Source organism: Anolis sagrei, chromosome 4 (genome assembly GCF_037176765.1).
Source record: "Anolis sagrei isolate rAnoSag1 chromosome 4, rAnoSag1.mat, whole genome shotgun sequence".
Taxonomy (NCBI): domain Eukaryota; kingdom Metazoa; phylum Chordata; class Lepidosauria; order Squamata; family Dactyloidae; genus Anolis; species Anolis sagrei.
Genome location: NC_090024.1, coordinates 31,671,030 through 31,693,464, shown reverse-complemented (window position 1 = coordinate 31,693,464; position 22,435 = coordinate 31,671,030). Strand labels below are relative to the sequence as shown.

Genomic DNA, 22,435 nt, shown 5'->3' with positions numbered 1-22,435 from the left:
AGACAGACAGAACAGAAAGGAGGTGTGTTGTTTCGACTCGGTGTCCAGCGTGGAAGGTTGGGTTCAAGTCCAACCACAAGGGGTGCTCTCACTCCATCCTCTATGATGAAGACTCTTCAGGACTTCCTCCTTCCTTATGGTTGCCCAGCATTAACTGATCTTCTTTCTTTGCGGCATAGTAAAACACCGCCCCCGCTTTTAGTGATATGTAATTTCTCTAATTATAGCTAAAACTATTTTTGAACTGCTTAGGTAAACAGTGAGCAAGGCTGACAATCGGCCACCCACGCCGACCCGGAGATTTGAACATGCAACCTTTCAGTTGATAGATCTTAGAGTTGCTGGTGCTTTATCAGCTGTGCTAAACCCCCGACTCTAAATCCATGGTGCAAACCTTATAGGATTTATTTATTTATTTACAACATTTCTATTCCGCCCTTCTCACACTGAAGGGGACTCAGGGCGGATCACATAGCATATACATAGCAGACATTCATGCCGTTAAACAGACATCTGCATGATGGTTAAAACTGAGGAACAAGAAGGAATGGGAAAGGAAGGCTGGGAACTTTTTCAGACTTTACACCTCCCAAGCATAAGTACAAAACAATGAAAAGGTGGGGATAATTTCTTGGAGCATGGTAGGCAGTTGTTTTGTGCAACAACATTTTAGCGCAATCAGATGCTTTAATTCGGTAATGGTTTCATAAGTGTCCAAAGTGAGAGAGCAATAGCATTTTTGCAGAAAAGACAATTGCCGCAGAATAGGATTTTCGTGCAATAATGCTCTCAGTAGGTATGGAGAGGTGCACAGCAATTAACTGATTGGGTTGGAGAAGGCCCCTCATCTGTCTCACAGTCCATTCAACACATACATCTAGGTTTGGGGAAGAGAAGCTTAAGCCAGAACTGTCAGATTTTGTTCACTGATAGATATGCTTCCAATTCTTGCTGCTCTCTTTCATATAAACAAAAGCCTTTGGAGCACTTTGTCCTGAGACAGGAGAGGTAACGATCACTATTGCTTCTTTTGCTGACTAAGAAAAAACAGTAGTTCCCCTTTCAGACACAATTAGAAACAGCTATGTTTGTCATAAGAAATGCTTAATAACTTGCCTACCCCAAAGTAGATTGTATGCTGCTGTTGCCAGGCTGCTAAGGTTGTGTACTCTTCTCTTTCGTTTCAGCCTGACATTCTTGTAGCACAATTAGCAAGAATAACAAATGTCCTTTTTGAGAAAGACACTGTATTGTGAACAGATTCAAAGCAAATCCAGCTCATGGGAAAGTGCTGATAGACTGATTATATTTCATATTGGAGAAAGTCACAGTTGAGTGGCATTACACTCTTCGGTTTGGTTGCTGGCTGATATGCAAATAAATATCAGACAGAATTTCTATCCATTTCTTACTAGTCAGGCTCCAGCAATCTTACCTCTTTGGAAAAAAAAAGTTATCTTCACTCAGATCTTATGCAGTAGAATATCTATGAGTCAATCATAAAACAAGAGGTTTACGCCAAGGCATTTTTCTATTCAAATACATTAGATGTGCATGAATACGATATAGACATACTAACAAGTCCTTTGGGTAGTTTCATGTGAATTATTTGCAGTGCAGTCTAGTTATACTAAAGTCAGAGACATGCAGCCACTACAGCAGCAGAACACAACTCCATGCAGTTGATGAAGTGGGCCACAAAAGCTGATGCCAAATAAAAGAGATCAATCTTTAAAGTGCCATTTAAAAAAATCTTTTTTGTTGAAATTGATTATACATAGAAGAGCTTGGTCCCTTTCAGCTCTCCAATTTCATAACTGTGCTCATTCCGGGAAAGGTGAGTAAAAATGTTTCACAAAACCACACAAAAAGGCAGACATGTTTCAGTGATTACGGCTATGATAAGAAATAGAATAAGCCCTATGAGGAGCGGCTTAAAGAGCTGGGCATGTTTAGCCTGCAGAAGAGGAGGCAGAGAGGAGACATGTTGATCATGTATAAATATGTGAGGGGAAGTCGTAAGGAGGAGGGAGCAAGCTTGTTTTCTGCTGCCCTGAAGACTAGGACGCGGAACAATGGCTTCAAATTACAGGAAAGGAGATTCCACCTGAACGTGAGGAAGAACTTCCTGACTGTGAGAGCTATTCAGTAGGGGAATGTGGTGGAGGTTCCTTCTTTGGAGGCTTTTAAACAGAGGCTGGATGGCCATCTGTTGGGGGTGCTTTGAATTCAATTTTCCTGCTTCTTGGCAGAAGGTTGGGCTGAATGGCCCATGAGGTCTTTTCCAACTCTATGAGTCTATGAAAATTTCGATAGCACTAGACCAAAGTAATTTAGAGTTACTGTCTAGTTATGGAATGCATTTCGTTTTAACTTTTCTTGCAGGTTGTGAGCAAACTAACCAGTCAACTAATGGCAAGACAGATGGCAAACAATTCATCCAGACCTCACAACCTCTGAGAATGCCTGCCACAGATGCAGGAGATAATGCTTCTAGATCATGGCCATACAGCCCGAAAAACCTACAAAAGCCAGTGATTCCGGCCATGAAAGCCTTCAACAATACAAATTCATCCAATAGCCACTTACTGATAGTTAGAAAGCTTTAAAAAGGCTTGTAAAAAGGTAGATTGTGTGCTTTCTTGAGAATGATTTTTTTTTTACCTCCAACTTTGTGTGTTAATAGACTAAAACACACTGGGCATGAATATGCTGCCCACAAACCAAGTGGCAATGGTATCCTAATGGTGTTAAACCCATTACTACACATTGCTATGTACAATGCACAGCCACTGAGCCTCTACTTCATCAGAGTAAGTCCTAGAGGAGCACATATGATGCAGAGGGACTACTGTAGTGGAATATTTTATGGCATACATCTTGGAGGTCCTTGCTTTTCATCCAAAATCCTTGTGCCGGCAGGACTGAAGACTGACAGGTCAGAGTTTGAATCCGGGAAGAGAGCGGATGATCTCCCTCTGTCAGTTCCAGCTCCCCATTCAGGGACATGAGAGATGCCTCCCCCAAGGATGGTAAAACATCGACATATCTGGGCGTCGCCTGGTCAGCATCCTTGCAGACGGCCAATTCTCTTACACCAGAAGTGACTTGCAGTTTCTCAAGTCACTCCACACACACACACAACCCCTAGTTTCTCATTTTTCAGGTAGTCTGTCCTGGCACCCCTTATTTTTGAAACTAAGTGCAGATCTGATGTTAGTGTTTTTGTCTGGTGTTCCAAACAAAGGATTTAATCTAGGAAGGAAAGTACAGAAGGCAAATGTACCCACACTGATGAATAGTTTGAATGTTGGATAGGATAAATTTGAAGGCATGTTGTCCATAAGAAAAAAAAACTCCTTAGTCACCATAAATCAAAAATAACTTCATGGCTCGCAACAATGATAACTACCAATTGTTGTGCTGTCATTGAATGTTTTGTAGCACAGAGTTCTGCATTTAATCTGTAACGTTAATGTGTCTTTCCTTGCATGTCCAAGCAATATTATTATGGGTTCAATGCCAGCAACTGTTTCATTCTACTATAATTTTAAAATGGACAACTAAATGTCTCTTTTTTGTTTCTTTTGCTTTTCTTTTTCCTTTTCCCCATAGCACACAAAATAGATTGCTTAAATGCTTACAAGAACAAGTCAGGCAACAGTTTAACCTTTGACAATGGCAGTATTTTTAGATTTAACTGAAAGCACTTAGTTAAGAAAAATCTGTTTCCACTTTGCTGATGAGATGTTTTTAAATAAATGGCAGGTTACAGCAACATATGGCAAAACGATGACTTTACGGAGGACCTGAGCTTCCAGCCTTTACTCCGGTGAAGTTGTGGGATGTAATCAGAGTCATATGATTGACAGTATAGATTCTGAAAAAGAAATCCCAAATGAAATCACTCAGAAAACTTTTCTGCCCTAAACCCCACCTAAGTGGTTTCTGATTCTTTCCCAACTCCAAAGTAATAGTATATATACATGTCTGCTCAGAGGGAAGACCCACTGGGTTCTTTAAGGCATTTCTAGCTGAGTGTGTAGACAATTTCAGTATCCTGCTATATTTCGCATGAAATTACTGTTTAGTAATGTGTCATATGCTCCACAATGTGTTAAAATATTAATAAAAAATCTGACATTTTGGAGTAAATGTGTTTCTGATGCAAGTGTTGAAAATCGTTGAAAATCTTAAGTATGCACAATTTTTACAAGTCATATTTTTGGAAAAACCATATAACATATCCTAGGGCCCTTCCACACAGCCATAAAACCCAGAATATCAAGGCAGAAAATCCCACAATATCTGCTTTGAACTGGGATATCAGAGGTCCCTTGCACACAGCTGAATAAAATCCCACAATATCTGCTTTGAACTGGGATATATAGCTGTGTGGACTCAGATAATCCAATTCAAAGCAGATATTGTGGGTTATTCTGCCTTGATATTAAAAGTTATATGTCTGTGTGGAAGGACCCTGAGTCCACACTGCCATAGTTCAAAGCAGAAATTGTGGAAGAGGCCCTAGTCACATTGTCCTAATTAACATATCAGGGACTTAACCCAGCACTGTGGCATAGGTGACAGTGCCTTTTCAGTGATGGCCCGTCGGCTGTGGAATTCCCTCCCTAGGGATATTAGATCAACTCCCTCTCCCCTAACCTTTCATAAAATAGTGAAAACGTGGCTCTTTGATCAAGTCTTTGGTGAACCTTTGCAATAGACAGATGCAGAATTATGTGCAAGGACTATTGGAACGGCCCGGATTATGAATAGAGTGGTTTAAATGATATTGATTTAAATGTTTTAAAATGTTCTGATGTATTTTATAATCCTATTTTAAAGGTTCATTTTAATTTTACATTGTTTTTAAATGGCATTGAATAGTTGCCTATGTATTAAAGCCGCCTCAAGTCCCCTCTGGGGTTGAGAAAGGCGGGGTAGAAATGCCATTAATAAATAATAAATAAATTACAGATTTCCAGAAATACAACATGAGAATGAGACTTTCAAGATCTCTGTCTTGTAAGAATTCCCAGTATGACCCATGGCCAAAGATCTGACCAGGCATGATCTTTTCCCACTCTTGTGCACAGCAATGCAATCATATTCCCTTGCCTACTTGATACTAATTTTGTCCATCTTATACACAAATGGCATGGCACTCCTATTTTCCTTCTATTTTTGATGAAATTTTCTAGAGGAAGAATGTTGTCAAACTATCATATATACTCGAGTATAAGCCGACCCAAATATAAGCTGAGGCACCTGATTTTACCACCAAAAACTGGGAAAACTTATTGACTTGAGTATAAGCCAAGAGTGGGAAATGTAGCAGCTATGGGTCTGTTTCAAAATAAAATAGATACCAATAAAATTACATTAATTGAAGCATTAGTAGGTTGAATGTTTATTAATATTTACATAAAACTGTAAGATAAGACTGTCCAACTCTGACTAAACCATTATTATAACCTTCTCCAACCTTCTACATATCCTTCCAATAATAATAGGGTAAAATAATAACGGTAATAATAATAAAAATAATAAACTTAACCTATAAATGTAATAAATAATAATAATAGTAGTAGTAGAGTTAAATAATAAATAATCTTGACTCGAGTATAAGCTGAGGGGAGCTTTTTCAGCCTAAAAAAGGGCTGAAAAACTAGGCTTATACTCGAGTATATACAGTATTTCAAAGGAGGATATTCCTATAATTTTCTGAGTAGGCAAAAAAATTATTTTCACTGATCTCTGGGTGTAATTATTTAACTGTACAGAGCAGTAGTAAAAGCAACGCATTGCTTTGTACACGGTATACATGTGATCATACAGATCCTCTAGTGGAGCAATGGGTCAAACCTTTGTGCCAAAAGGACTGCTGACTGAAAGGTCGGCAGTTCTAATCTGGGGAGTGGGGTGAGCTCCCATCTTTCAGCTCCAGCTTCTCATGCAGGGACATGAGAAAAGTCCCCCACAGGATGGTAAAACATCCCGGCGTATCCTGGGCAACTTCCTTGCAGACGACCAATTTTTTCACACCAGAAGTGACTTGCAGTTTTTCAAGTTGCTCCTGATCTGAAAAAAATTGTATAATTTGAAGAAGCAACGTTTTTCCATATCTTTACCACTGTCACATGTGTAAGTCTGTGTCATAAATATATAATCTCCAAAACAACTAATGTCAGAACAAAGGTTCAGCCAAATACATGTTTCACTTTCCAGAGGGAAAATTTATATTTTTTTTCCATTTTTATTTCCAAGCTGAGCCTGAAGCAATGCGGTCTTGTAGGAGAAGCATTGACTTGATTCTGCTCATAATATAAATTGGAATTTGGATTCACACTCCTTTCTCCAGTCATTTTATTTGAATAGGTAGCATGTGCGGACATAGATTTCCTATGGGATCAGGAAAGCATTAATCTCCTGTCATTGTTTCTATATCACATGGGATTCCAAGTAATATTTCCGTTCTCACATTGTCCTGTTTTGCGGATCATTCTTCTCAAATCCAACTAAATTCTGAATGCTTTCAGTGCAGAGTTTTTAGTCTGCAAACCGTCAGAGGACTATGCCTTCTATGAAGGACCCCGTCCTTGGTAGAACCTGAATAGACTTTGAACAGTTGATTCCTTTTCAAATATTTGTCTCCATTTGTACATGCAACATAAGCAGCTGAGAACACGGAACAGAGAAATGTTTCAAATGATGCTGGGAGTGGAATGAAAGGAAACTCAGGGTTACTGTCAAGTTAAGCTACAGTGCGTAATGATCCCATCCTTATTGCCTTTTGGGATTCGGAACAGGCAGAGCCAGCTGTTTAGAAGCTGAATACAGACATCCTGAGTGCTGAGTGCTAAAGGCTTAAATTGTACTTAGAATCAACAAATTACGATGTTAAAAGGAAAACTGCCTCCCTTTCTGACCTTCTCCCAGAATTGTTAATTCTGTTTTACTATTTCCAGACCAATAGTGCTTGAGGAGAATGAAGCTTCTTGTTGTTGTTATTACAACGAGCAAGATTTTCTCAGTAGCCGATTGGAGAATATTTTATTAGTGATGATTAAGATTTGAACTAGAACCATTACAAAGCTGGTTTCTAAAATTTCAGCTTAAAAACTAAAAGAAAAATAGATTGGCCCATCTAGTCAATAAGACACTAATGATCCATGTGAACTGCAAATGTTATGACTAAGGGCGGATAAACTGATCAATTTCCCTTTCTGTACCCTTCACATTTTCCAAGAAAAATCTCAAATAATTTCCATTGCTCATGAAGAAAGTTGGGACTTTATGTGGATTTATGAAGCAATCTGAGCATTAAAATAGTTTTGAAAAAGGTTGTTATGCAAAAATAAACCAAACAAAACTCACCCATTCCTGATCATTATTGCATATCGAAGGCGCTCTCATTCAGGTACAAGCTTCTGCCTGCCAAACAACTCATTGGATTATATCCGTATTTCACCCCAACATGCCTCACAGGGTTTCTGTTGTGATGGTAACATGAGATAAGCATTTTAGGGCAATTTAAATGGATTGTAAAATAATTAACAATAATTGCCTCTAACCGAAATCATAATCACAATCTATAAATCATATTATGTGCATTTCTTTTGCAGAAATAGCTACAAATACATCTTCATCAAGTACTTCAAAGGAGTGCTTCACTTACATTAAATTAGATTAACACAATACTCTGCTGCACTGTCCACGAGATCTAACACAACCTGGAGAGATGCGGCAAAAGCAATTTCCAATACTGAAGTCATCTCATTAAGGTGATGATATAAACCACTTTTTCATAAAACAAAAATATAATTGGAAAAAATATGCGTGCTCTACAGAAAAATAAAATGGGACTCAACTAAACAAATAGTGATCTAAACCAACAAAACCTCTTTTTCTTGTTAATTAGCTGCTTTGAGTTTTCCTATGGCGCAGCGGGTTAAACCGCTGAGCTGCTGAACTTGCTGACCGAAAGGTTGGCGGTTCGAATTCAGGGAGCATAGTGTGCTCCCGCTGTTAGCCCAAACTTCTGACAACCTAGCAGTTCAAAAACATGCAAATGTGAGTAGATCAATAGGTACCACTTCTGAAGGAAGGTAACAGCGCTCCATGCAGTCATGCTGGCCACATCAACTTGTAGGTGACTATGGACAATGCCAGCTATTCAGCTTAGAAATGGAGATGAGCACCACCCCCCAGAGTCAGACACGACTAGACTTAATGTCAGGGGAAATCTTTACCTTTACTTATGGAGAGAAAAAGCAGGATATAAATAAACATAATAATAATAATAATAATAATAATAATAATAGTCATCTGGTTGACTTTGACTTATGGCGATCCTATGAATGAGAGACCTCAGGAGGTCATCCTGTTATGAACAGCCCTCCTTAGGTCTTTCAGACTCTGGGCTGTGGCTTCCTTTATGAGTCTATCCATCTGGAATTTGATCTTGCTCTTTTTTTGACTGCTTTGAACCTTACCAAGCATTGCCATAATTTCAAATGAGTCCCATCTTGTCGTGATATGTCCAAAGTATGACAGTCTCGGTTTAAAGACATAGCTGTGTTAATCTATTCACCCTGACTTTAGGAACTATCTTTCTTTTAAAAATGCAAACTAATGGGCAACAGTCAAAGCAGAGTCTGAAGTACATAGGGTACAATACGATTTAAAAATACATTGGAGACTAATGGTTAAAGTGAGGCATCAGAAGTATCAGCACACCAAAAAACGCACTCCGAGAAGAAGGTTTGATGGATAGTTGAATGAATGCAATGGACCAGAATTGCGATTGACAAGTAATCTATTAAGGAAGACCAGGGACCCATCTACATAGGTCAAATGAGCTGGAAGGGCTGAGTGGCCTCCATGGTATCCATGGGATAGGATAAAGGTTCTGGAAATTAGATATGGAGGATTTATGTTTTATGTCTTATTGATTTTATTGTTTATGGAATTTTAAGGATGTTTATATGCTTTTTACTGTTTATATTATTGTGGCATCGAATTGTGCCGGTTTTGTAACCCGCCCTGAGTCGCCCTCGGGCTGAGAAGGGCGCTATAGAAATATAGTAAGTAAGTAAATAAATAAATAATTTACATCAACACACACCAAAGCCACCTCTTATAATAGCCATTTTCATAAATACAGTTTTTGTTTTATTCTCAAAAATAATTTGTTAATGATGGATTGCTTGTTAGAAAACCTTGTTGAGAAGGAGAAATCAAAAGTGTTTGAGAAAGAAAAAAACAATTTTGGCATAAAAAGTATCTTCCAAAGGGCTATTTGGCTAAGCATATATTGTTTCAAGAATTTTTCATTCACCTGCTCATAATTTTGGAATCATAATAAATGGTCTGATCCGGAACTTTACAGATCATAATTCCCAAGTATTGGAATTTAACTTCAGGCCCATCATAGTTTGTCCATTTTTTTTTGTTTCATTAATGGAGTGTTTAGACACATCATAGTGGATTTAGGAAAATCGATTTTCAAACCAGCAAATAAACCAAACCAGTCTGATGTCCATTTCAGTTCTGGATATAAGATTTCAAAATGCCAAAGCAATAACAAAATGTCATCTCCAAAAAAAGAGGAGTTTTTTGGTGGTAGCCTTTGATGACAGGACCTTTAATAGGAGGGCTTTTCCTAATTTCAGACACAAGAGGTTCTATAGCAAACAAACAAACAAACAAACAAACAAACAAACAAACAAACCAAATGGATAACCCTGCTTAGTGCCCTGAGATGGGCATAATTCCATTTTATAATTGGAGATTGTCCGGGAAGGCCCTGTTCATGGTCCCACCTCCCTCGCAGTGCGACTGGCGGGGACGAGAGACAGGGCCTTCTCAGTGGTGGCTCCTCAGCTATGGAACTCCTTCCCCAGTGAAACTAGATCAGCACCCTCCCTCCTGGCCTTCAGAAAAAAGTAAAAACCTGGCTATGGGACCAAGCCTTTGGATAGTAAGCAATACAAGAAATGATCAAGATCATTGACACTTTTAACGGACCTGGACTAGAAGTGTTGGATTGTGTGATTTTAACGTTTATATTAATAAGTTTTTAACTCCACATTTTAATGTTTAAACGCTGTTGCATTTTTATGATTTAATTGAGAGCTGTATATATTGTCGAAGGCTTTCACTGGGTTGTTGTATGTTTTTCAGGCTGTATAGCCATGTTCTAGAAGCAGTCTCTCCTGATGTTTCACCTGCGTCTGTGGCAAGCAACCTCTGAGAATGCTTGCCACAGATGCAGGTGAAGCATCAGGAGAGAATGCTTCTAGAACATGGCCATACAGCCTGAAAAACCTACAACAACTCTGAGAGCTGTATGTTACTTTTGTTTTATGTTAGGTTTTTATGTATGTGAGACATTGAATTTTGTCATATATATGTTGGAAACCGCTTTGAGTCCGTCTCCCTCTGGGGTGAAAAAAGTGGTATACAAATGAAGTAAATAAATAAATAAGTTGCTGAGTCTGTGATTCATTACATAAGTTGGTAAGAATCCTCAAGCTGTTGCTATTGAAGTCCACTTTGCTTAAAATCCCAAATGAGTAACTCCATTTCACTCAAAGTCTATTTGGGCATTGAGGGAAACCAAGCTGACTTAAGAATGTGGCAGAGTAGAACAGAGAACCACATCAAGATTGTGACAAACTGAATCTGAGAGGCACAGCCCCAACATAAATCCTATTTGATCTTATCTAACCATTCAATAATGACATGAATATCACAGCTTGGTTGATCAGGGCAATTAGACAATATGTTCAGGCTTCTACAGGATTAAGTCTCCTCTTGGTTTGTGTATAACAATAATCCTTTCAGCTGGTTGGAAGGTGGCCACCATTCAATAATTCATCAAAAAATTAACCAAGTGTGGGGACAATTGATTGTATAGTAATTTGTAAAATTCACCCGAGCATCCATCCAAGCTGAGAAATTTCCTGTATTAATTTTTTTAATGGCCAGGTTTAGTTCATCAAGTGATGCTGTTGATAAAGTTTATTTATTTATTTATTTACTATATTTATATACCACTTTCTTATCACTGGGGGGCGGGGGCTGAAGGTGGTTTACAACATACTAATGGTAAAAAAAATCAATGCCAACATGCAGTACACAAAAAAATCATTAGTAATTACTACATATAACTATGAATTTAAAATCAATTCAAGCCATTAAACATAAGACATACATAAAATGTAAACATTCAGACAAGCATAAAATCATCCTAGTATAAACATTAAAATCCCACAATCCAGAAATCGTATACCATAGTCATTCCGAATTGTCATTGCACATGTTCCTTAATTATTCTTTGTACAGCATTATTTATTAACCAAAGGCCAAAGTTACTCTATCGATCGATTTATCTATCCTAATCAATGTTTAATGTCCTTTCTTGCTATTTAAAATCATATGGCCTTTAGTAAGAGTTCGGGCTTAGTCTGCTCTTGGATCCTTTTTTTGGTGTTTTTAGAGATCCATGGTATTTTGTAGGACTCTCTTCCAGCACATTTCAAATGAGTTGATTTCCTTCAGATTTCTTTGCTGTCTGACTTCCTCTTTTAGCAAAGAAATAGCTGTTCAAATTAGTGGGGAATAAATATTGATTGATAAAAATAGAGGAAGTATTTTTAAATTATAGCTACTTCCTCTTAGTATATTATTTATATAATGTATAAAATATATTATGTTCTATCACAACCATGTTTAACACCACAAGGTTATGGAGCAACAGCTCCATTTAAAAAAAGTTAAACACTGAAAACATTGACCCCCCTGTTAAAGGTGTTCCATTTCCAATAGCTCTCAGATAGCAGAAAGGGTTTTCAAAATAGAGCCAACATTTCTAAAGAATTGGGCAAACAAGTACCCAAACAGAACTGCTTGGGTACACAAATGAAAAGACCCTTCCGCCCGGCAAACCAAGAAACGTTGCTTAGCAGATAGTGACACAACAAAATGATGGAAAGAGAGAGAGTTTAGAAAATGGAATCACAGAATAATACCATTAAATAAGGTTTCATGGGCTATGGAGTCCAACCATCTGCTCCATGCAGGATTTCCCGAACATAAAACACCCCACGCATGTACATGTGTAGTCACCGAAAAAATGTAACTGCATAATGGGAAGAAGGTAGATGTGGCCAATAGGTAAATTCAGAATTGTGGCAACACATCTTTGGAACTGCAGTGACGAGAAGAAGTGATACAGACCACATCCATATGGAGTCTCAAGACAAGACATTGCCCCATGTAGATAAGAAACTGGCTCAAATGTAGGATGAAAGTTCTCAGTGAATCTGTCCTTAGATGATAAGATGTTCTGATATGCCCATTAATAATATGCAATATCATTTTACACTGCCACTGAAGACATAATAAGCTTCACATTTGGCTTAAGATAGGCATCTGCTGATGGGTGCACGCTGTACTCGGAGTTCGCTTCCCATTGTACCGCAAGCCTGATGGAATCGCGCCATCAGATAATGAGGTCAGCAAACAATTAGCAAAGTTTCTCAGTATTGTCACACAAATAAAGACCCGTGTCATCTCAGGCCTTTCCATTACATCATACAACAAATATAAAATAATTGGTTAATGACCACAACCGTAATGTCGTATCCAAAACAGAAGCAGTGAAAAGCAAGCAGACATCTTACTTGCTACCAGTGTTAAATGAGAGCAATTCCCCAGCTGCTACATGGCATTGTATAGGGATATTTTTGGAGTTTGTTTTGTATGGGGACCCAGGATTTATAGCCAGATTTCCTGGAAGCATGCTGTGCAGGTTGCATGTGAAATCTGATTGAGGTGAGTGAATTAATGTGGTGGCTGTTTGGAATGTCGTCCAGCTGCCAGTTAGAATTATGTTTGTTTGCCTTTGGCACAAAGTGTGAACGGAGCAGTCATACATTTCAGAAGTGTGAACGTACATTTTTATATCTCACACTAATGAATACATTTTTTTGTATCCCGCTCACTTGGGAGAATGCATTTGTAGCTGTTGTTTACCACTTGTGTGGTAAGCGGGAGGCGGGGGAGACTTTAACCTCCGTTTTAATATGACAGCCACAACATTAGATAGATGGACAAACTTTTACTCTATTCGCAGCTAGAACCAAAATGAGCCCAGAGGAGTTTGGCATTTTCAATAAGATAAAATAAAATAAAATTGAGTGGCTGAAAGCAAGTGCTATAACAATAAAACATTTCGAGAGAGAAATGTTACTGAAAGATTTAATATCTGTTGGCATTAAACTATATTTCTTTAGGGGAACTTAAAAAAAATAAAGCCGCTAGTTTCACATCCACGCCCTACTCCCCATCTCAATGCATGACCTCTTCTTTTATCAACAAGCTGATGGGATTGCACTTTACAATGTGTTTTTGATGTGAAAGGTGCTATATAAAATTGAATTGCTGTTAGTGCTGATATGACTAGAATTTTTCCCAACTACAGCTGTCAATAACTGACACTAAACCAATAAGGTACAAAGTACATCTGAAAAGTGTCATGGTATCAGGCAGAATAAGCTTCTTTGCTTTCTCTCTAGCAGAAACAATTCTCTAGATTCCTTGTTTGAGATCGTCTTTTTTAAAAGGCAAATTATGTTTTTAATTGTTCATGTGTATGAAAGGGAAGAGAGATAAACAGAGGTGAACGGAAAGGTTGCATTTGTGCATTGTCAGATGTTTTAATCAGCTTCTTATTTATACGTACAGAACTATTCTGGTGGCAAGTTACACTCAGTAATCTATTGGATGTGTTTAAATTTTGCCTGGAACTAAAAGTGCGACAGCACCGACATAACAGTGGATCGTGTGAAATTATGCAATTGTTATGTTGCTGTTTAATTTTTGATAATGTGTTATTACTTTTGATGTAGATGTGGGTATGTTTTGGGTCTGGGTGGGTTTGGTTATTCGTAATAATCTAGTGTTTACGGCATTCAATGTTTGCCGATATTTGTTGTTAACCGACCAGATTCCCCTTGGGGAGATAGAGCAGGATTTAAATAAAGTATTATTATTATTATCATTATTATTATTATTAATAATAATTATTCCCATCTTCTCATTTATACAATTTTACTTGAAAAATATTGATGTGCCTGTGTTTCCCTGATTAAATTTCTTTTGTACGCAAATACGTGGATTTAAATAGAGGACATTCATAAAAGCTGTTGTGTCAAATTATGTAACCACTCCAAGAAATTTACTTTTTAATATGCTTCTATTTCTTCACGGGGGCAATGCTATAAATAAGTTGCTTTGTTTTTTTAAAATTAGTATGCCTTCAACGTACAGGGTATCCAAGTATGCTTAATCACAAATAAAAGGCATGGTTATTTGTAAATGGTGGATGATGGTGATCAGGAAAAGGTCAGCTATGCCTGAAATTATAAATGTATATTTTAATACATCTTTCCAAAATTATATGCTTTATCCACGATAACCTTATTGGACTAGTCAATATAATCACGTAGTAATTGGTTTAATGTTTATAAACTTAAGTTGGCGCTACACCTTTGATATGTTTTTCATAATCCGAAAAGTTATTTAGAATTGAAATGTATATGTTTTTACAGCTTTATAATATTGTGTTTACTTTTATTTTAGTGTCAGAATTTGGCATTGAATTATTGCCATAGTTTGTAAGCCACCCTGAGTCTCCCTTTGGGGGTGAGAAAGGTGGGATATAAGTACAATAAATAAATAAATAATTCAATATGTGTATGTTACCAAAATAATATAATATTTGAACTTGTTGTTCTGTATTGCAAAGTCATTTTTGCCTATTGCAGACTTAAGGCGAAACCATCACAGGGATTTTCTTGGTAATCAGAGAAGGGTTGCCATTGAATTAATTCTCGGGTTGAAGATGAATAATTTGCCGAAGGTCACCAAGTGGGTTTCCATGGCTAACTGAGGATTTTAATCTTGGTCTCCATAGTCATAGTTGAATGTTCAAATCACTATACCAAATGGCACAATATTTGTACTAAAATGTCACATCCAGATCTTCATGTGAAGAATCCTCTTCTTGAAAATGGAAAAGGCAAAGCAATTTTGGCACTTAAAAGAACTTGTGTTAAAATAAACCAAATTCACTAACATTAGAGAAGAAAGGGAAAGGAATAAAGTAGATGTGTGTATTTTGCACCAATCCTGTACAATAGATACAGAGGTAAATCTCCACCACCAAATAACAACAGTCCTGAAATTCTCCACGCTTTGCCTTTCATTCTGTGGCCATCCATAACATCAAACTAAAACCTAAAATCTCCAGGGGGCTTTTGTCCTTTTTGTTTTGGTATATATATAAAAAAAAACAACCAGAGAATGGAGATTCAATGTTTCCAATAATTCATAGTGTTTGTTGCCTTTGACAAAACTTGTTTCCAGTCCAAAAGCTCTCAAATATTACAAATTGAAATATATAACATCCAATAATAACAATAACAATAACAATAACTATTATTATTAGTTACAGAAAAAAGTTATAGAAAATGAACATGTTAAACAACTCTTGCACTTCCAATTTCGGACTGACAGAGTTTTGGAGCACAATATTTCTGACCTCACAATAATGGGGAGGGGGGGGGGAGTATGGATCATCGATGTTACAATCCCAGGCAACAGCAGAATTGATGGAAAAGCTTACACTATATGAGGATTTAAAGATCAAACTACAAAGACTCAGGCACAAGCCAGTAAAGGTGGTCCCAGTGGTGATTGGCACACTGAGTGCAGTGCCTAAAGACCTTGGCCTGCACTGAAAAACAATTGCTGCTGACAAAATTGCCATCTGGTAGCTGCAAAAGGCCACCCCACTCAGATCTGCGCACATTATTTGCTGATACATCACACAGCCCTATTCACTTGGGAAGTGTTCGACATGCGATAAAATACAAAAGCCAGCATAGTAATCTTATTTGCTATGTACTAATCTTGTTGTATATGTAAACAACAACAACAACAACAACAACAAATTTATATCCCACTTCTCTCCCCAAGAGACTTGGGGTGGCTTCAAGTATTTTGTTTTGACCATACTTTCATATTGCTTGACTGCACATGTTCTAGGTTTCCTTTGTGAAATGTTGGCAAATATGGTGATCTGCCCTTATATTAGGAACTTCCGGAGAGAATTTCTCCAGGTCTCCTTGATGGTCATGTAGGTGAGGACTTGCTCTTAAGTTATCTTCCAGATTCAGTTTCTATCCTCATTGCTGTTCAGAAGGGAATGAGGCATCGGTCTTCAACTTGGTCTTTTAAACCATTTTGTGATGATGTAAAATATATTGGTTATGGCTATGCTTGTTTTTAATAATAATTTGCATTATTTTAATAGTGTTTGTTATCATCTCTACAAGTCTGTCTTTTTCGTTCTTAGTAGAAAGGATATAAATATAATACACATAAACAGATATAGAATACTTATAAGTAAACAGAAGATGACAAAGTCCTCTCCTCCGTCCTGCCATAAAATTTCAGGAAGAGTGCCTGAATTAGAAAAGTCTCAGGGAGAAGCACCCAAAGTTTCAAAGCACCAGAACTATAGTTTCAGGGTTTTTTAAACTAATGGAATGTTATTTCTGTTACAATGCATCTTTAAAAATATAGATACTTTCCCCGTGTCTTTCTTTTACATTTAAAATTAGGCCAATTTCCCCCAATATTTTCTTATTTTGCCAAAATGGCTGCATCGGTCAGCAGCAAAATCTGAAGAGGGTTTTTAGCTGACTTGTGCTCCCTCTCCTGGTTGGCATCTCCCTCTGCAACAAAAGTGCAAAATTAAGTACTGTAATTAAAAGTTTGTCTTGTACATGCATTAATTTTTACAATTAACGCTGCAATATTTGTCTCTGGGACTCCACGAGTGTTTCATGATTGTGAGAAAGACAAGAGGTTGACAAAAGAAGACACAGAGGCACACAACACAACTAGATTCATTCATTGTCTTATTTGATTTACTTGTACTATATGCACTTTTCATCTTCGTGCAAGACAAAAAAATCAACCACATTACTATGATAGCAACATTTCGGTAGAGCACAGGATAAATCAAAATGCTGAATGCCTGTGCTTCCTAACCTTTGTTTTGGGCTGCCTATCAAAAGAATATCTCTTTGCCAGTGTTTGGTTGAACATTAGGAGAAATAAAAAGGGTTATTCCACCCTAGAACTAAATTATCTATGTGCTTGAAACCTCATTTCAAGCAATAACTGGGCATTTGTTTGTGAGCTATACTCTAGATTTCAAGGCACAGGAACGTAGATTGAACCAAAGTACTTGTCCACTCTTACAGTTCTGTGAATCACTGTGTTTTCTTCTCAGGATTTCAGATGGTACACTATAAATCAGTTTCTCTCAACCTGGGAGTCGGGACCCGGGGGGGGGGGGTTCATGAGGAGTATTCAGAGGGGTCACCAAAGACCATCACAATACACAGTATTTACATCCTGCATATCAGATATTTACATTACAATTCATAACAGTAGCATCATTACAGTTATAAAGTAGCAACAAAGATAATTTTATGGTTGGGGATCACCACAACATGAGGAACTGTATTAAGAGGTTGCGGCATTGGGAAGGTTGAGAAACACTGGTTTAGAGAGAAATAAAAATCTTGAAGGCCAGTTTATTAATTGTAACATTCTACGGAAACATCCATGTAATGTAATGGTAGATAGTTATGTTGAATTTGAGGCTATTCTTTGGCAATTGAGAGAATTACCATAAGTAGCTGTGGTTGCCGTGCATCCCATCAGACAAGAGAAAGCACTAATATGATCTCTGATAATATTTCTCTGTAGATTTGGAAAGGCTGCTCATGGGAGTTCTGTGTGCCAAAATTGCTTCAGTTTCATTGTGGTGGAGTTCAGAATGCTCTTTGATTGTAGGTGAACTATAAATTCCAGCACCTACAACTCCCAAATGGCAAAATCTATCCCCATCAGTATTCAGATTTGGGCATATCAGGTTTTGTGCCAAATTTGGTCCAGTGAATGAAAATGCATCCTGCATATCAGATATTTACAAATTTGGCAAAATTACAGTTATGAAGTAGCAACAAAAAATGTTATGGTTGGGGGTCACCACAACATGAGGAACTGTATTAAGGGGTCGCAGCATTAGGAAGATTGAGAACCACTGCTTTAAAATCTTTGTCACTTGAGTGCTATCATTAGTTTTTCACTATTTTGGAGCAATTTTACAAATATAATACCTGCTGTTTTCTTATTGAACTCTGGAAACTATTGGAGATGTAACAGAAGGGAGAAAAATTAAACCTCTGAGCTTTAAAGAAAATTTAGATCTCAGCTAGAGCAGGGAGGGAAAGAAATTTATTTCTGAAAAGTATGAAAGCAGAGATAAGAATGCGCAAGAATGTGTAGATAAGAATGTGCAAGAACTGACAAGAATAATTTGAGTGCTAAGAATTTTGGGTTTGGCCTTTTGCTACGCGGGGTGAGACCAGGATGAGATTCTCAATTTGTTACCGATATAAACATTGGGTTTTTTTTTAAAAAAATGATTACCCATATTTAAAAAAATTAAATTTTTTTTAAATATGGGTAATCATTTTTTTAAAATATGGGCAATCAAGCCACAAGAGTCAAGATGAAGATCCACCCAGAGGAAAAGTGTTCCTGCCATACATCAAGGGAACCACTGACTGCATAGGGAAGCTGATGAGGAAACACAACATACAAACAATCTACAAACCCACTAAGAAAATCCAACAAATGCTACGTTCAGCAAAGGACAAGAGGGATCCTCTCACCTCTGCAGGAGTCTACCGTATACCATGCAGCTGTGGACAAGTCTACATAGGGACCACCAAACGCAGCGCCCAGACACGCATCAAGGAACATGAAAGGCACTGCAGACTACTTCAACCAGAGAAGTCAGCCATAGCAGAGCACCTGATGAACCAGCCTGGACACAGCATATTATTTGAGAACACAGAAATGCTGGACCACACAAACAACCACCATGTCAGACTACACAGAGAAGCCATTGAAATCCACAAGCATGTGGACAATTTCAACAGAAAGGAAGAGACCATGAAAATGAACAAAATCTGGCTACCAGTATTAAAGAACTCTAAAATTATAACAGCTAAACAACAGAGAGGAAGAAACCAGGCACAGATTAACACCTCCCAGCAACAGATTTTCCCAGGTTCAGGCAGGCCTTCAAATGCTAATGAAGGTGATTAGCTAAACATTCACACCTAACTGCAGCAGGGAAGAGCTCCTTGCCCCACCCCAGCCATTCCACAGATATATGAACCCATTGTCCTAATTCCAACAGACCTCTACCTCTGAGGATGCTTGCCATAGATGCAGGCGAAACGTCAGGAGAAATGCCTCTAGAACATGGCCATATAGCCCGAAAAAACCCACAAGAACTGAATTAAAATTTTCTTTGCCCATTTGTTGTGCCATACCCGTCTTAAATGTTGATTCTATACACGTGTTAGAGCACATATATTATTTAGAATGCAGGTTCTGAATAAAAGTAGGCAGCATGATGTTTTCATTATGTACATTTGAATTGGTGTTCATAAGTATTCAGAAGCTAACTTTCCGAGACGCCAACATCCTATTGTGATTAGGCTTCAGTCTAAGTCAATGGTTCTCAACCTGGTCACCCAGATGTTTTGGCCTTCAACTCTCAGAAAGCATAACAGCTGGTAAACCGGCTGGGATTTCTGAGAGTTGTAGACCAAAACATCTGGGGAACCACAGGTTAAGAACCACTGCTCTAAGTGATCAGATGTTGGAATGAGGATCTTACTGAGGCCCCTTCCACACCGCCCCTATATCCCAGGATCTGATCCCAAATTATCAGCTTTAAATAGGATTAATCTTACAAGACAATCTGGAACATGACGATAACCTGGGCTCAGATCCTGGAATATAGGGGTAGACAGTGTGGAAGGCACCTCAGGCTACAATGACTATTGGGACTATAATATAATGCCACCTTTCGTGAGCATCCCCCCCAAAAAATGTCAAAAACAGTAAGTGCTAGAAGTTCTGACTCTCTAAGGCCCCTTCTACACTTCTATATAATCCAATATCCGATCCCAGATTATCTGCTTTAAATGATATGGTACTGTAGATTATATAATCCAGTTCAAAGCAGATAATCTGGGATCAGATGCTGGATTATATGGCACTGTAGAAGGGTCTAAATTTGTCTTCTCAGTCTAAAAAACCCCCTCAACTCTAGAAAGAGACTGTGTGCATTTCCAGACAACATCAAAATGCAGGTTTAAAAAGTGGGGCAAAAAATCATGGGGCATGACAGCAAGTCCACACACAGACCTGTCAGTCCCGGAAAATGCTACCCTGCTGTCCTCACGCCTTCCTTTGTAGCTGATTTTACAAGTCCACAAGATGAAGTGGGGGCAGAAACCATCTGGCAGAAGTTTTTAAAAAATAAACTCTCAGAGATGTGCTGGACCACATATGTGCATATGCAGAGATCCCAATGTATACACAAGCAGAGTTCCTATTATTTTCACCCAACTCTAAATTCAAGATATATTTAATATTATAAAGATCTAAAGGAAGGAATGGTTGAAGAGTTCTAATTGCTTTACAACTGTGCTTCCCTTTAGTCACCTGTGTCTCCATGGCTCCATTTTTGACAGCCCAGTCAGGTGTGTTGAGCTTTTAAAACGTGCATGTGCGCTGGAACAGCCCACACAGGAGCATGGGAAGGAAGTCACATGTTTTCCATGACTGCAGGGATATAAAGTCATGCAAAGATGTTTATTTTGGGGGCAGAATCGGGTTTTAAGCTCACCTTTTAACTGGTGATTTTCAGCTGTTAACCTGACACTTTCCCACACTGTTAGCCCACACTTTCCCCAAATGTCTTTTAGCCATCTCACTTACATTCTGGTTCACTTTCGGGTTTTACTGCATGTGTAGAAGGGCCCTGTGGGTTTTTATATCTTTTCCTGATTGCTGCTGATGATTTTTAGAGTAAAGCTACAAACAGAAGACAACTGTAGTCTGGATGCTAAATGACCGGTCTACTGTAATAATCCACATGCCCAACCATTCCAATTACTTCAATTACTGGCTACATATAATTACACACAATTGCCACATCCACCCTAACCCTAACCCAAACCCTGTCCTTATCCTTTATAGCCAATCAGTAAACAATTCCTTGGACATCAACAACTTAAAGGAAACTGCAAGAATTGAAATAGATGCAACCTTTCAAGTGATGCACTGAATGTGCAAAAAAGAAAATGATATGCTAAAACATGCATGAGTGTATTCTTCTCATACGTGCATTTATCAAAAATATATGAAGATATTGACAGGAACATATTTATAGCTGCTGGTAACATTAATTTGCCATCAATTATTATAATTTAATAATGTAGGAAATACACACATTAAATGGAGTCCGTCTTAATCCATGCCTCCGTAAACTGAAACATTTCCCAAGTGCTTGGTTTTAGTCTCCATCACGTTTGCTCCTAATAAGGAAACCTTCTAAACTCCAAAGAGCTGTAAAAGAATTGCCATGAAAGGAATACAATTAAGTAAATGTAAATGTAAAAGTATTACTACCATGAACTATTCTCATGAGATACTTGTTATTCTACTTTTTATAAAGTAAAATAACTAATGGCACCCATATTTCTCTCCTTCCTCCCCCAAAAACACCTCAGTCCTTTATTTCAAGTGTTTTTCAAGAAATGTGGGTGGTATAATTTCTGCAGCTATATGCTTTTTTTGTATTTGCCTCCCGAAAAGCAACAATATCAAGCTTTTTGTGGACATTAAAAATACTTACTCTTTCCAGATATTTGTATTATAGTAGGCTAGGAAGAGGTTCTTGCCCTGATTAGAAAGGAGTAGGAGGAGAGCAGACCATTGGGATGTCAAGCCCATTGAAGAAGGGAAAAAGACACATCTGTTCTCTATTCTCCTTTCTCCCAACGTCTGGAAACACAGAGATCTAATTTCTCATTGCAGCTGGCCACAGGGAGGTCAATTTGAGTGTATGACTATTCTCTGAAGATTATCTCTAGAATGTTTTGGTTTCAGTCCCAATTTCTATCTGCTTTGTGCTTCACAGAGTTCATTTTGCTTAAATACATTTTGTTGCAATTTATGTGCGATTCTTGACTCCACTATAAAGTTGACTCCTGAGTTCCGCAGAAAGGAATCCAGCTTCTCCCCGCTTCTTAGTTCACATGTGGTTATTGCTTTGTATAAAGATGTTCTTCAAATTCTCATCCCATGTGACGGTTCATGAATCATTGCCCACTTGTTCTTAACTTCCTCCGCTTCGTGTTTAGATTTTAATTATTTTCCTTGGAATGTAATGAGCGATCATCTCTGCTCCCGAAAA

General features: G+C 38.0%; 1 long non-coding RNA gene across 1 annotated transcript; it reads right to left on the bottom strand.

The window, feature by feature from the left end:
- Positions 1-3,135: 3,135 nt before the first annotated feature.
- On the bottom strand, positions 3,136-22,091 carry LOC137096798 (uncharacterized). The gene is made up of 3 exons (XR_010909723.1): positions 21,875-22,091; positions 7,381-7,496; positions 3,136-3,880 (listed from the first exon to the last, which is right to left on the bottom strand). It is a non-coding gene; the product is annotated as an uncharacterized lncRNA (long non-coding RNA).
- Between the last annotated feature and the right edge of the window lie 344 nt (positions 22,092-22,435).